Below are 13,221 nucleotides of genomic sequence, written 5' to 3'. Positions count from 1 at the left end.
CTGGCTTATTTCACGTAACATAATGCTCTCCAGAGTATCTTCCTTTTTAAGCTGACTAGAAATAGCAGCTACCATTTATCCTGCCCTGGATACATTTGGGCTGGGTCTATTGCAAATTTCACTTCATGCATTATTTTATTCAATACTCAACAATTCTATAAGATAAATATCATTTTTTCTCAGCTTGCATATGAGAAAACTGGGACTCAAAAGATTATGTAATTTGCACAAGTGGAAAATCCAGGGTTCGGTACCAGGTCTGTTTTATGCGAAGAGTATGCTTTTTCCATTACACTGCCTCCATCTAAGAATTTTCTCTTTCCTGGTCATAGATTCAGAGGGATGGTCATTAGCTGTTCCTATGTTCTTCCACCCAACAGTTTCTATCCACTCCTCAGGCACAGTTTTGTGGGTGAAATGATTATTTAGCTTACAATAAAATGTGAGCCTTGCAGCTGGAGAAATTTCCATTCAGATGCTGGTGTGTCACTTTGAGTTGTTATTACAATAAAAAGTTCCTGTTCCTATTTGCATATGTACAGAGGCCACAGTTGTTCAGCCAAACTAAGCCACTGTGCAAAAATGTAGCCCAAGATACACAAAATAGTTCTGAAAATAGTCCATTTGTGGCCTATTGCTGAGAAGAAACTGCATAAAATATGTAGATTTTTTTTTATTTATCTCTGAAGAGTCCCACAGGTTTTATCTGAAATCAACTTTCTTCCCTTTTCTTCTTCCTTCCCTCTTTTTCTCCTTTCTTTTTTTTTAATATATTTTATTGATTTTATACAGAGAGGAAGGGAGAGAGATAGAGACATCAGTCAGCCGCCTCCTGCACATCTCCTACTGGGGATGTGCCCGCAACCCAGGTACATGCCCTTAACCGGAATCGAACCTGGGACCCTTCAGTCCGCAGGCCGACGCTCTATCCACTGAGCCAAACCAGTTTCGGCTCTTTTTCTCCTTTCTTAAAGTAGACCCTGGGATTTCACTCTGTCCCAGGCAACAGGGAGACAAGGAACAAAAAGTAACAATATTTGCCCATAAGAAGCTCAAATTTTATGAACAAAAGAGTTCACTGAAGAAATAACACTATTCTCAGAAAAGAATGGTAGAAAAATATATACTTAAAGTTGCTACTTGTGTTCTCCATCTCCTTTCTTTGCTCATACCTTTATTATCATACTTATTGTAGTGATTTAGAATTTGATTTTTACTCAGTCTCTTTTAGCTGGTAGTTTGTATTCTAGAACCTAAAATGGGACTTGGCACAGAATAGCTACCCAACTGAATGCCTATATCTAATTGAAGTTAACAGCACTGATAATTTCCAATCCTTTTGAAGAGGAAGGGTATTTAACACGAAATACTTATCACCCACATGCTCTTTTAGATGTTGGGCAGAGGATGAGCAATGGAGTTCCTCTCATAGCCAGAATCTCTTAACACAGTCTGTTTCCTCATCCTCATTTTACAGACTGATTATATTTATATTATTTTGGGAAATTGTATACAAGTATCAATGTTAACCTGTCCACACATAGGCATTGCTATAATACAGATAACTGGTAATGTTATATAGCATTTGGTTGGGTCTCAAATTTCACTGTGTTATCTGGAGGGATTATAAAAATAAAAATAAAAATAAGCAATATGGATGAAATTGTCCTCACTTTGCAAAATTTAATTGATTTTCAAAGCTCAGGAAGTAAATTTTATGAAGCCAAGCTTTGTGCTTCCTACTGCATGTCATTCCTTTCTTCTCTCTAGACCATTATGACTATAGCATGCATGTTGTTATTCTAGTAATAAAGGAATATTTTCAGTAATGCTGACACAGTTACTGTGCTATGCTTATCCTCAAGAGATAAGAACTGTAATTATTTCTATTTTACTGATGAACAAAATAAGTTCAAGAGAGGTCAGGTAATATACCAAGTTATATTTGATTCTAAGATATCTGATTCCAGAAACTATGCTGTTAAAAATAAGAAGCTAATGTTTAGAGAGTGCTTACAATGTTCTAGACAGCATACTAATTATTTCACATGGAGTAGGTTATTTATTTAGTCATGACACAAAATTTCATTTGGCTTAGAGAGTATATTAGTGTCCTTTAGAGACTTCTCTCTCTGTATATATAAATTTTTAAGATAGAATTAAGAAAATATTTAAAATATTTTTGACAGATTAAATGAAGTTTGGATGAGAAGAGGGATGTATGATGAATTTTGAGGATTTGGTTCCAAGCAAATAGAACAAAGTTGCCATTAATTGAATTGGGTAAGTCTGTGTATAGAAAAGCCTTTGAAAAGAAAACTACAACTCTATTTTAGAAAGATCAAGTCTGAGATATTTATTGATCATCTAGGAGATACAGGCTGGCAGTTGGATACAGGTGTGTGGAGTTGAAGAGAGAGGTATGGCTTGCAGATACACATTTAGGAATCAGTAGAATATAGATGGTGTTTAAAGCTGTGAAATTGTATAAGTTCACCTAAAGACAGTGTAGATGAGAAGAGGTTCAAGTACTATATCCTTGGGTTTTCCAATATTAAAAGGATAAGTGATTAAGAGAACACAGGTAAAGGACATTAAGATGCATTGACAGCTAAGTAGGAATAAAACCAGAAGATTTTAATGTTCTGGAAATTGAGTAAAAAATGCATTTCCAGATCCACTAATACATTAAAAAGATAATATACCATGATCAAGTGTAATTTATTTTGGGTTGGGGATGCAGGTTTTACATAATATCCACAAATCAATAAATGTGATACATCCAAATAAACAAAATGAAAGAAAAAAATCACATGATCACATCAATAGATTCAGAAAAAAAGCATTTGATAAAATCCAGCATCTATTTATGATAAAAACTCTCAGAAAAGTGGGAGTAGAGACAACATACCTCAACATAATAAAGACTGCATGGGACAAAACTGGAACCAACATCATACTAAATAGGCAATAACTAACAGCATTTTCCTTAAGATCAGAAAAAAGATAGGGATGTTTACTTTCACCACTCTTATTCAACATAATACTGATAGCCATAGCAATCAGAAAATAAGAAGAAATTAAAGGCATCTAAATTGATAAGGAAGAAGTAAAACTGTCATTATTTGCAGATGACATGATGTAGAGAATCCTAATGATTCCACCACTAACTACTAGAATTAATCAATGTATTCAGTAAACTAGCAGGATACAAAATAAATACCCAGAAATCAGTTGTATTTTATACATCAATAATGAGCTATCAGAAAGAGAAACTAAGAAAACAATCCCATTTAAATTGCATCAAAAATAACTTGGAATAAATTTAACCAAGGGTAGAAAGATCTGTACTCAGAAAATTATAAGGTATTGAAAAAAGAAATTGAAGAACATATAAATAAGGGAAACATATATTGTGTTCATGGACCATAAGAATTAATATCATTAAAATGTCCATAATACCCAAAGATATCAATGATGCATTTCAGAGAACTAGAACAAATATTTCAAAAATGTATATGGAACCACAAAAGACCCTAAATAGCAACAGCAATCTTGAGAAAGAATAAAAAGTTGGAGGAATCATGCTACCTGATACCAACTATACTACAAGGTCATAGTAATCAAAACAGTATGGTACTGGCATAAAAAAAAAAAAGGTATATAGATCAATGGAACAGAATAGAGAACCCAGAAATAAACTCACACTTGTATGGTCAATTGATATTTGAAAAAGAAAGAAGAACATACAATGAGATAAAGATAGTTTACTCAATACATGAGAAAAAAATAGCAAACAAAAAATAGAAAGACTCATTGATACAGAATAAAGACTCACAGCTGTCAGAGGGGAGGAGGTTGGGGGACTGGACGAAAATGTTGAAGATATTAAGCAAATAAACACCTCTAGACAAAGACAAATGTATGGTGATCACCAGAGGAAAGGCGGGGGTCGGGGGGGATGGAAGTTGGGGAAGGTAGAAACAAGTAAAGGAAGGATAAATGGAAACAGAAGGAGACTTGACTTTGAGTGGTGAAAACACAATACAATATACAGATGATGTATTATAGAATTGTACACCTGAAACCTTCATAACTTTACTAATGCAACCCCAATAAATTAAAAAAAATTTAAATGGGATTTAATACCTTCTTTACAACTTTTAAGACTATTGCAAGGATAAAATTAAAAAATATATTGAAAATGACTAGAACAATGTGTGATACACTGTAATAATTCAATATGTACAGTAAATCATTATTCACATTTATAGGAGCTTGTAAAATGGTGAACTAGAAGAAAGACCACAATTTAGGACCTTACAACACAGCACAGCAGCTAGTAACATGATAGGGTATATCATTACACTAGCATAGGACCTAACCAGGCCCTTACAGGTATGAACCATACCGAAATGTTACTCACCCTTTGTATTTTTGTATTTTCAACGGCTGTACCACTGTTTTTTACATGTTGTGAATATTGAGAAAATAATACTTAGACACAAATATACATCTGGTTTATAGATCTCAGCATTTCATGCATTTATCTCTCACCATAAAATGAGAATGCTTTCCAGGGGCAGGGATTAACTACCATGCTTTCTTTGCATTGCTTACAATTTATAGCATTGCTGTGAACACAGCAAGAAGGAAGATATGCTTAACTCTGTATAATTATAATTCTATTTCATCAATGAAACCTAGTGAGCAAGGACAGAAGTGTGTACTAAATCCCTGTCTCATACTTCTAAAGTCTTAGAGAGCTAATTTGCTTCCAGAATGCAGCAGTTCAATCATGGTCTCTTTCTAAACCCTGATGTTGTGACTTTTCAGCACAACACAAGTAAGTATTAATAAACATTAATAGTACTTTGGGAGTCCCTACTTTAACACTGCTATCTACTGGACTATCCGCCACTACCTGGGAGTCATCTGTATGGATACACAGCATGTGTTAGTAAATCAGGTTCTGTGCTTAGGCAAATGAGAACTTCAACTTCTCTCAATAGCCCTTACATGTATAAGCATATGCGTGAACACTGTTCTTCTAGAGCTACCAAGCAGCTTTAAAGCAAGAGAAAGTTGAAAGATAAATCTTTCTGGACCCCCTCATTAATGGGCCATGCAGTCTTGAGTACATCACCTAATGTCTGAAGCTTAGTTTCCTCATTTTTAAGATGCTAATTATATCAGTCAGGGATCTCCAGAGAAACAAAAGCAATAAACGAGAGAGAAAGAGAGAGAGAGCGAGAGAGAAAGAGGGAGGGAGAGAGAGAGAGAGAGAGAGAGAGAGAGAGAGAGAGAAGAGAGAGAGAGAGAGAGAGAGAGGAGAGATTTTAAGGAATAGGCTTTTGCAATTGTGGGGGCTGGTAAGTCTAAAATTCATAGAGCAGGAAACTCAGGTAGGAGCTGATGCTGCAGTCTTGAGGCAGAATTTCTTCTTCAGGGAGACCTCAGGCTTGTTCTTAAAGTCTTTTAACTGATTGGATGAGGCCCAACAACATTCAAGGCAATCTCCTTTACTTAAAGTGAAATAATTGTGCATGATAAATAACTGCATCTAAAAATGCTTTTATAGCAAAACCTAGATTAGCATTTGAATAACTGGGTACTATAACCTATTTAAGTTGACATAAAACTGACAATCACAGGGATGATGATGATGATGATGATGATGATAGCTATCTTTCAAATTATGACAATTTAATCCAATCACCCATTTGAAGTATCTAGCACATCTAGTGTAGTAAAATCTTAAATAAATATTACTTAAGTAGGAACAGAAGCAAATGTATGGGGGCGAGCTATTATTTATCTTGTGACTTTTTTTAATCCCAATTACCTCTATAGCTTCATTTGATTTTGGCATATTCTCAACTATTTTTTTCTCATGGATCTAAAGCTTAACTGACAGAAGATAAAGATATGGCACTTGAGAGTGATTTTCAGGTTGATATACTTGAAAGAGAGCTCTGTACTTCCCTTCTAGATATAACAATTCTCATTACTTCCAACCTACTGGCTAAATCTTAATATATTATTATATTTTAATTATGCTATTTTAGTTTTTACTTTCCTATAGGTTATAGAAATTTATTCCTGTTGATAAATATTTCCAGATTTTTGTGGCTGAAAGTGGCTAACCTCATAACTTTGTCAAATTAAAAATGACACATATACAGAAAGGACATTTTATTGTTACATACATTTTTTGTAATGAGGTTTTTCATTTGTTTGTTTTAATTAAATTTTATTCAGGTGAATTGGTCAACATGAACATATAGGTTTCGTGTGTGAATTTCTAAGTCATAAAATCTGTATATACACCATGTGCCCACCACTCAAAGTCAAATCCTCCTCTATCACCTTACATACTTCTTAATGCATACTTATTTAGACTGTTGTGATAAAGTAGAAATAGCCTTGTGTTAGGATCTGGAAGAGACTTTTCATTGCTACTTACTAGCTATATGATCTTGAGCAGCTTAACTAATTTCTGAATCTCCATTTCCTTACCCATTATATTATAAAACTATTCTTGTCCATCCTGCAGGTTTATGGGCTTTTTCAAAAGAAGTAATGCATGAAAAAAATGTGAACACTGCCTAGGTCATTGAAAATGTCTGAAAATGCTGATTGAATCAAAATATAAACACAACATGGTTATTATATGAGAACTTCACCTAGATAAAATAAATACCAAAAGAAATAAAGAGTTAGTTTGTTCTGTGACAAATTAAACACAGCATTTTCCATGTTAAAAAAAACACAACTTCAATTTTTCATTGCATTCATGCTAAAATTATCAAGGTCCATTCTGTGCATAGGTCTCTTGTACAGATGATAACATTTTCCTGATTACTCTTTTTTTTTTTTGTCATATGACTATTTGGACACTGTTTCAGCAGAGCCAGTATGGTAAGTGTAATCAGAGCTTGGATGTAGACCAAGGTAAATAGATCATTAGGTAAACACTATGAAGACAAAGAAACCATGAATAATCAGTATCAACTTGCCAGTGAAGGACCAGTCACTGGCAATAGGAAGCAGGATTAGAAACATGCAGACCATCAAACCTCAGAGGGAAGGCAGGGGAGGGTGGAAGGGAGGCGGCGAGAGTAAGAGATCAAGCAAAGGTCTTGAATGCATGCATATAAGCATAATCAATGGTCACAGACATTGAGGGGGTAGGGGCATGTGCTGGGGGGTGGGAGTGGCTGGGGAGAGGTCAATGGGGAGGAAAGGAGACATGTGTAATACTTCCAACAATAAAGAATTTAAATTTTTTTAAAAAAACATAGGATTTTAGATTTCAATTGCTAGCCAAGTTCAATTTATTTTCAAGGGATTCTGATCTGGCTGCAAGTGCAAAATTAAACACATAAAAAATGAAGGGTCAAGCTACAAGTTTTAGAAAATAAAAAAGTCCAAGAAGACTAGCATAGCACCCACAGTAATACCTGCCTCCCAGTTGCTTCAATCCTGGGCTACATTGTAACCCCATTCATTCTCAGTTTACATTCTTCCTCATGGGTCTTGATAAACACCCTGACTCTGAACATGAACAGATAGTTTTATTTCCTTATTTAATAAGTAGTTGCAAATTTCTATTGGTAGAAAGAATGTTCATAGGCTATAATAAGCGCTGATTAGGAAAAACATGAAGCAAGGTTCTGTTTGAGCATATAAACATTAAGGAAAATTAGAATGGCACATTTTCAAGATTTTTATAACATCTACATATCATATTGCTTATTTATTGCTGCAATGAGTAAAGTGTTGCCATCTCAACATTTACACAAGTCCTTTCAGATTTTATTCTATGATGTTTTCCTATCAATTTTTGTTTACAATCGTATTTTTACTCTTTTTTTAAATATGGAATTTCTCCAGATACTTCTCTTGAGAAGAAAAGCTTCATATATTTAAATGTAAAGGACAATTATGTAGAGTAGAAACAAATGGGCAAAGATGTAATACACAGTAATCCAGGCACCATTATTCCTTATTGATCCTCCCTGACAATGATGACATATTATGACTTAATTCACATTCACTGAGCAGTCCAGCAAACTGAATAATAATCAAGCTGTGGCCCAAGATGTCATGAAATAACAGATCAGAGATAAGCACAGGTTGACTTAGAAGTATTTTTTCACTACTATTCAAAGCATATCATCCCAAGGTAATGCGTGATGAAATGTCAAATCTACAAACTATCTTTCAGGGCAGAAGAGACATTGTACAAAATGACATAGTGATAGCTCTAATAATTAGACCCCAATTAAGTAGCATATGTGCTCATTTTCATATCTAGTGTGAATTATTTGCAATAAAGGAGATCATGTCATCCCGTGAACACACACACACACACACACACACACACACACACACACACACATCCTAAACACAAAAACCTCAGTGATATATACACGTTTCTGCCGGGGAAGGGGTTAAATTTAATCCTTGGGCAGAATTATTTTTTCCCCCATACAATAAACTTTATTATTTTTTAAAGATAGTTTGAGTTGGGTTAATGTAATTTTTAACTAGAATTCTTTTTTTTTTCTTTTTATTGAATTTATTGGGGTGGCACTGGTTAACAAAAGTATACTAGTACAAGTTTCAGGTACACAATTTTACAACACATAATTTGTACACTGAATCACATGTTCACCACTCCAATATCTACATTTTGTCCCCCCATTTACTCCTCCATCTCCCCCTACCCGTTCATACAGTTGTCCATGAGTTTTTTTCTCTTTTGTTTTCTTTCTTAAAACAATTGATTTGTTGTCAAGTGGCCTAGTTTGAATAACATGTTCTCTGTCTAACTTAATTACTTAGTCTCTCTATTTTTTTAAGTGTATTTTATTGATTTTTTACAGAGAGGAAGGAAGAAGGATAGAGAGTTAGAAACATTTATGAGAGAGAAACATCAATCAGCTGCCTCCTGCATACCCCCTACTGGGGATGTGCCTGCTACCAAGGTACATGCCCTTGACCAGAATCAAACCTGGGGCCCTTCAGTCCGCAGGCTGATGCTCTATCCACTGAGCCAAACCAGTTAGGGCTACCTAGTCTCTTTAAGTCTCAGTGTTCACATCTATAAAATAGTAACAATAATACTTCCTTATTTTTCCACCTTGGTTCAAACAAAAGAATGTATGGAAAAGATAATTGTAAGTGATAAGTGTAAGTTACCCTTTGGAGTTTGTATTTAAATGGACATTTATTTGAGCACTTAATATTTATAAGACATTATGCTAGGAATTTTATAAATATAAGTTCAATTAATCTTTACACAGTTCTGATGCACAGGTATAAGTTAATTCTATTTTCTAAAAAATATATTGGAAAATGAGAGAGATTTCCAAGGTCAGGGCATAATTTACTGGTATAGCTGCTGTAATTATTTAAATATTGAAGAATTGATTACATAGGCAAAACCTAATGAAAGAGTTGTTTACACTGTGGTTTGTGTTTCAAAACCTAAGAAAGTAAGCAGTCTTCGATGTTTGGAAAATAAAAGGTAAATGTTTTATAAGAATAAGATGCTATATTTTGAGTCAAATTTAGAAAACAATTTGGGTAAGAAAGATTCAGCAAGATACTAAGATTTATGGCCTTAAAAGTCAAACTGAAGAAATGAATCTTAGTTTGGTGGGTATTGTAAGTTACTGAAAGGCAATGCCTTGATGAAACCAGTAAATTAGGAAAATGAGTCTGACAGTGGTTTCTAATTCTTCATGTGACTTTTTTGTTCTTAGGTGTGTCACTTATACACAGCATATATTTGGGTCATGCTTCCTATCCATTCAGCTACCCTATATCTTTTGTTGGAGTATTTAATCCATTTGTGTCCAAATTGTGATTAAGTGATAAGGTATCCCAGAACCTTGATGGCTAGATGGGTTTGAGGAAGTTGGGACTATTATTTTAAATATGGTTATGATTTTACTTTATCGTTATGAAAAAGTGTTACATTTTCATTGTCAGAGGCAGTGTAGCATTGTGGTTAAGATTATAGGCTTTGCCACTTTCTTGAGTGATCTTGTGGAGTTACTAAATGTGTCTGTGCTTTGGTTTCATATCTGAAAATGGAAATAATGATTTTCAACCTATCACATGAGATCACAGTGGAAATTATTAGATGAATTGATGGAAAGCACATCAAACTATATATATAGTTGTTTTTATTATCTGTCACTCCCTAACAAAAAATGGATGAGGGCAACATTCAGAGTTAGATGAGGGGAGTAATTTTTGTCTTTCTGTTTTATGCTGAGTCCCCAAAACCTTGAAAAGAGCTTAGCACATTCGTATTTAATAAATATTAGTTGGATTGTGTGAATAATGAGTAGAAAAACATACTGAGTAGAGGAGTATGGTGGATTTTGCAAAAGGATAATAAGTAAATCAGTTTAACTAGAATATGGGTAAAGAGAGTGATGAAAGATTGCACATGTTGAGATAGTTGTATTATTTCCAAAAGTGAGATAAGTTAATGAATACATACTTGTGTTTTTGTTGTGTATTTACAGAAACATAAATGCCATCAGATGAGTTCAACCTGTTCATATCAAGCTTCAACTTTATCAGACTGTGCAATAGCTTTTGCCAAATGTTATTTCCCTTGGATCCTTTCATTAATATTATATAGTCCTGAATGTGCATTTAAAACATTATCTACACTGGTTCAGAAATACATGTGCACTAGTTTAAGGTGGTTTAATTGATATTTATTGCAATGTGGTTCAACCACATGATTTATTTATAAATAAGTTATTTAAAACATGACAGTAAGTATCCTCTTCTACTTTTTACAGTTCAGAACTTACCAAGTGTGTTATGTTCATTTCTACATAGAAAAATGACTTCTCACTGTAAGAAATACTTTACAATGCACAGTACCTTCATCATATGGAGTGGAATGCTTCTGGGTTAAGTTATCTATTATTTAATATATTCAATGCAATAATGATGTTTTAGAATTTTCTGTTCTTAGGTAGGGAATTTTCTGTTATAGCAAGCGTTCTACCCCAATCCCCCATCCCCTGCAAAGTAAACATAAGCATGTGTAACTGTTACTAGAATTTCCATATGTGATATTTTATACTTCTGTGAGTCAAAATAGCATCCCCATCTCCACCCCTAGCAGGTATTTAGGCTCTGGAACATCAAAAGAGAATAAAAAGAATTAAAAAGTAAGGAGGGATGTTTTAATGTTTGTGGGAATTATCTTCTCTTCCTTGGGCACTGTTCATAGTGAGTTATAACTCCAAGAAAGATGAGACATGTTCTTGCAACTGAACAACCTATTTTTTGTTTCTATTGTGCAGTTCTTTCTGATTAGCTTCATTGGATTAGAAAGAACAATATGGCTTAGCCTTTTCAGAGTGGTAACTGCACTAACAATGCCCAGTATAAGATCCTTTCCATGAGATAGAAGCTGCATGAGTGGCATTAGTCAGGCTTTGGAGCGTAGGCAAATTACTCCCACAAATTCCTGATGGCATGAGTAAATAGGTTCTGGTATGTATTTCAAGTTTCTTCACACATTCAACATTTAAAGTAGAGATGATCTGTTGTTTGAAGAATCTTATCAGATCATAAAAATTGTTGTCTAGTCACATCATAATGTATCGTTACAGTGAGGATCTAGAAAGTGCCAAGCAGTAAAAGTGGGGAATTTCTTTGAAATGGTTTTCATGGTCATTTTTTGGTGTGTGAGTATCATTTAACCTATCCAAAATACTTACTGCAGGTGAAATTTTGATTGATGAGTTATGATTTTAAAATATTCTGTTTTGAAGATTAAAATGTGACTTTACCATGAACTCTTTCAGAAACAGAAGTTTACAGACATTTTAATTTATGCCAGTTTACAAGTCTTAATCCTTAACTGTGACTTTCCTTTAGCAAATGACAAAAAAAGTTTAAGTAGTACTCTTTTAAAAACTATTCCTAATGACTCTTTTATAAACAAGATACTCATGGTTTTTGGCAATATAGATATACCTTCAGATAATTTTCAAGATATTTTGAAAGCTGACATCAAAATCGTTCCCACTTGGGATTTCTATTAGCAATCACTGATTTTGTCACCTTTATATACAAGAAATAATTTCTTACCTATTTAGACAGTATAACTATTTTTTAACATCTCAGCAAAGTGTCTGAATCATCAGTGTGTGGTTTTTTCCTCATATCTGGACTAACTTTTATTAATCATCGAGACTAGAGAATACTAATCAGACTGGCTGTTAGGTCTGATGGGCTGCTACTATTTAGAGTTATTCAACTGTTTCTCCAAGTGACAATGGTGCTCAAATATGCTTTGGGACAATTGATGCAAAGTTAATTACCATTCTAATGCTTTACAGTTTTGTTTTTCCATGAAAAATTGATGTATTTTATCTATGTCTGTACCATGCCAAATATGTATGCATAGGATTTATGGATATCCAGTATATAGAAGTTTTGTTTAATGATACCATATAGTTGGGTATTTCCAATTATGAAGTACTTTCCACCTTGTAAATATAGATCTCTTTTATGTTTGGTTGTGTGTTTCTCTTTTAAATTAGAGCAATTATTAACAGCTGCTATTTTTATTAATTCATACTAGAGTAATAAGGATTGAAAGAGATTTGTTTATGGCCTCTGGCTTTATTTGATTCAAGCTGTTACTCAGTATGCAAAGTCCAAGGACATCTTTGTATCGGTGAACATAGTGGTCACTCACTGAAGAATCAAGATTTGCATATTTCAGTAGATTTTTTTCCATAGCCACAGTAATGACACTGGTTGTTTAAGAAAAACAAGAGAAAAACAATGTGTGCTGATTAAGCTTTGAAACTGACAGTGGGAAGAACATTAAAGCAAGCAGTTTTAGCATCAATAAAATAAACTCATATTGAAGTTCTCTTTTATACAGCAGGAAACAAAGATTTGAGAAATTTGACCCAGGAGGGGAACATAACTAAAAATATGAAGAGTTTCACTCTATCTAAACAAGTTAATAGAAGTCAGGGGCCTTTCTACAATATACCTTATTGCCTCTGTCAGGGCAAAAATCAAAGATTAGTTGTTTCATGTGACTAACCCAGGAAGTAATATTTATAGTAGTATGAGCACAATTTTAGAGTATATGTGAACAATTCACATACATAAATAGGCATATACTTCCTTCTACTCAACAGATATTTATTGGGT

This window comes from Myotis davidii, unplaced genomic scaffold (assembly GCF_000327345.1).
Source record: "Myotis davidii unplaced genomic scaffold, ASM32734v1 scaffold1648, whole genome shotgun sequence".
Taxonomy (NCBI): Eukaryota; Metazoa; Chordata; class Mammalia; order Chiroptera; family Vespertilionidae; genus Myotis; species Myotis davidii.
The sequence above is the reverse complement of the archived record's forward strand: the minus strand, read 5'-3'. Positions refer to the sequence as shown.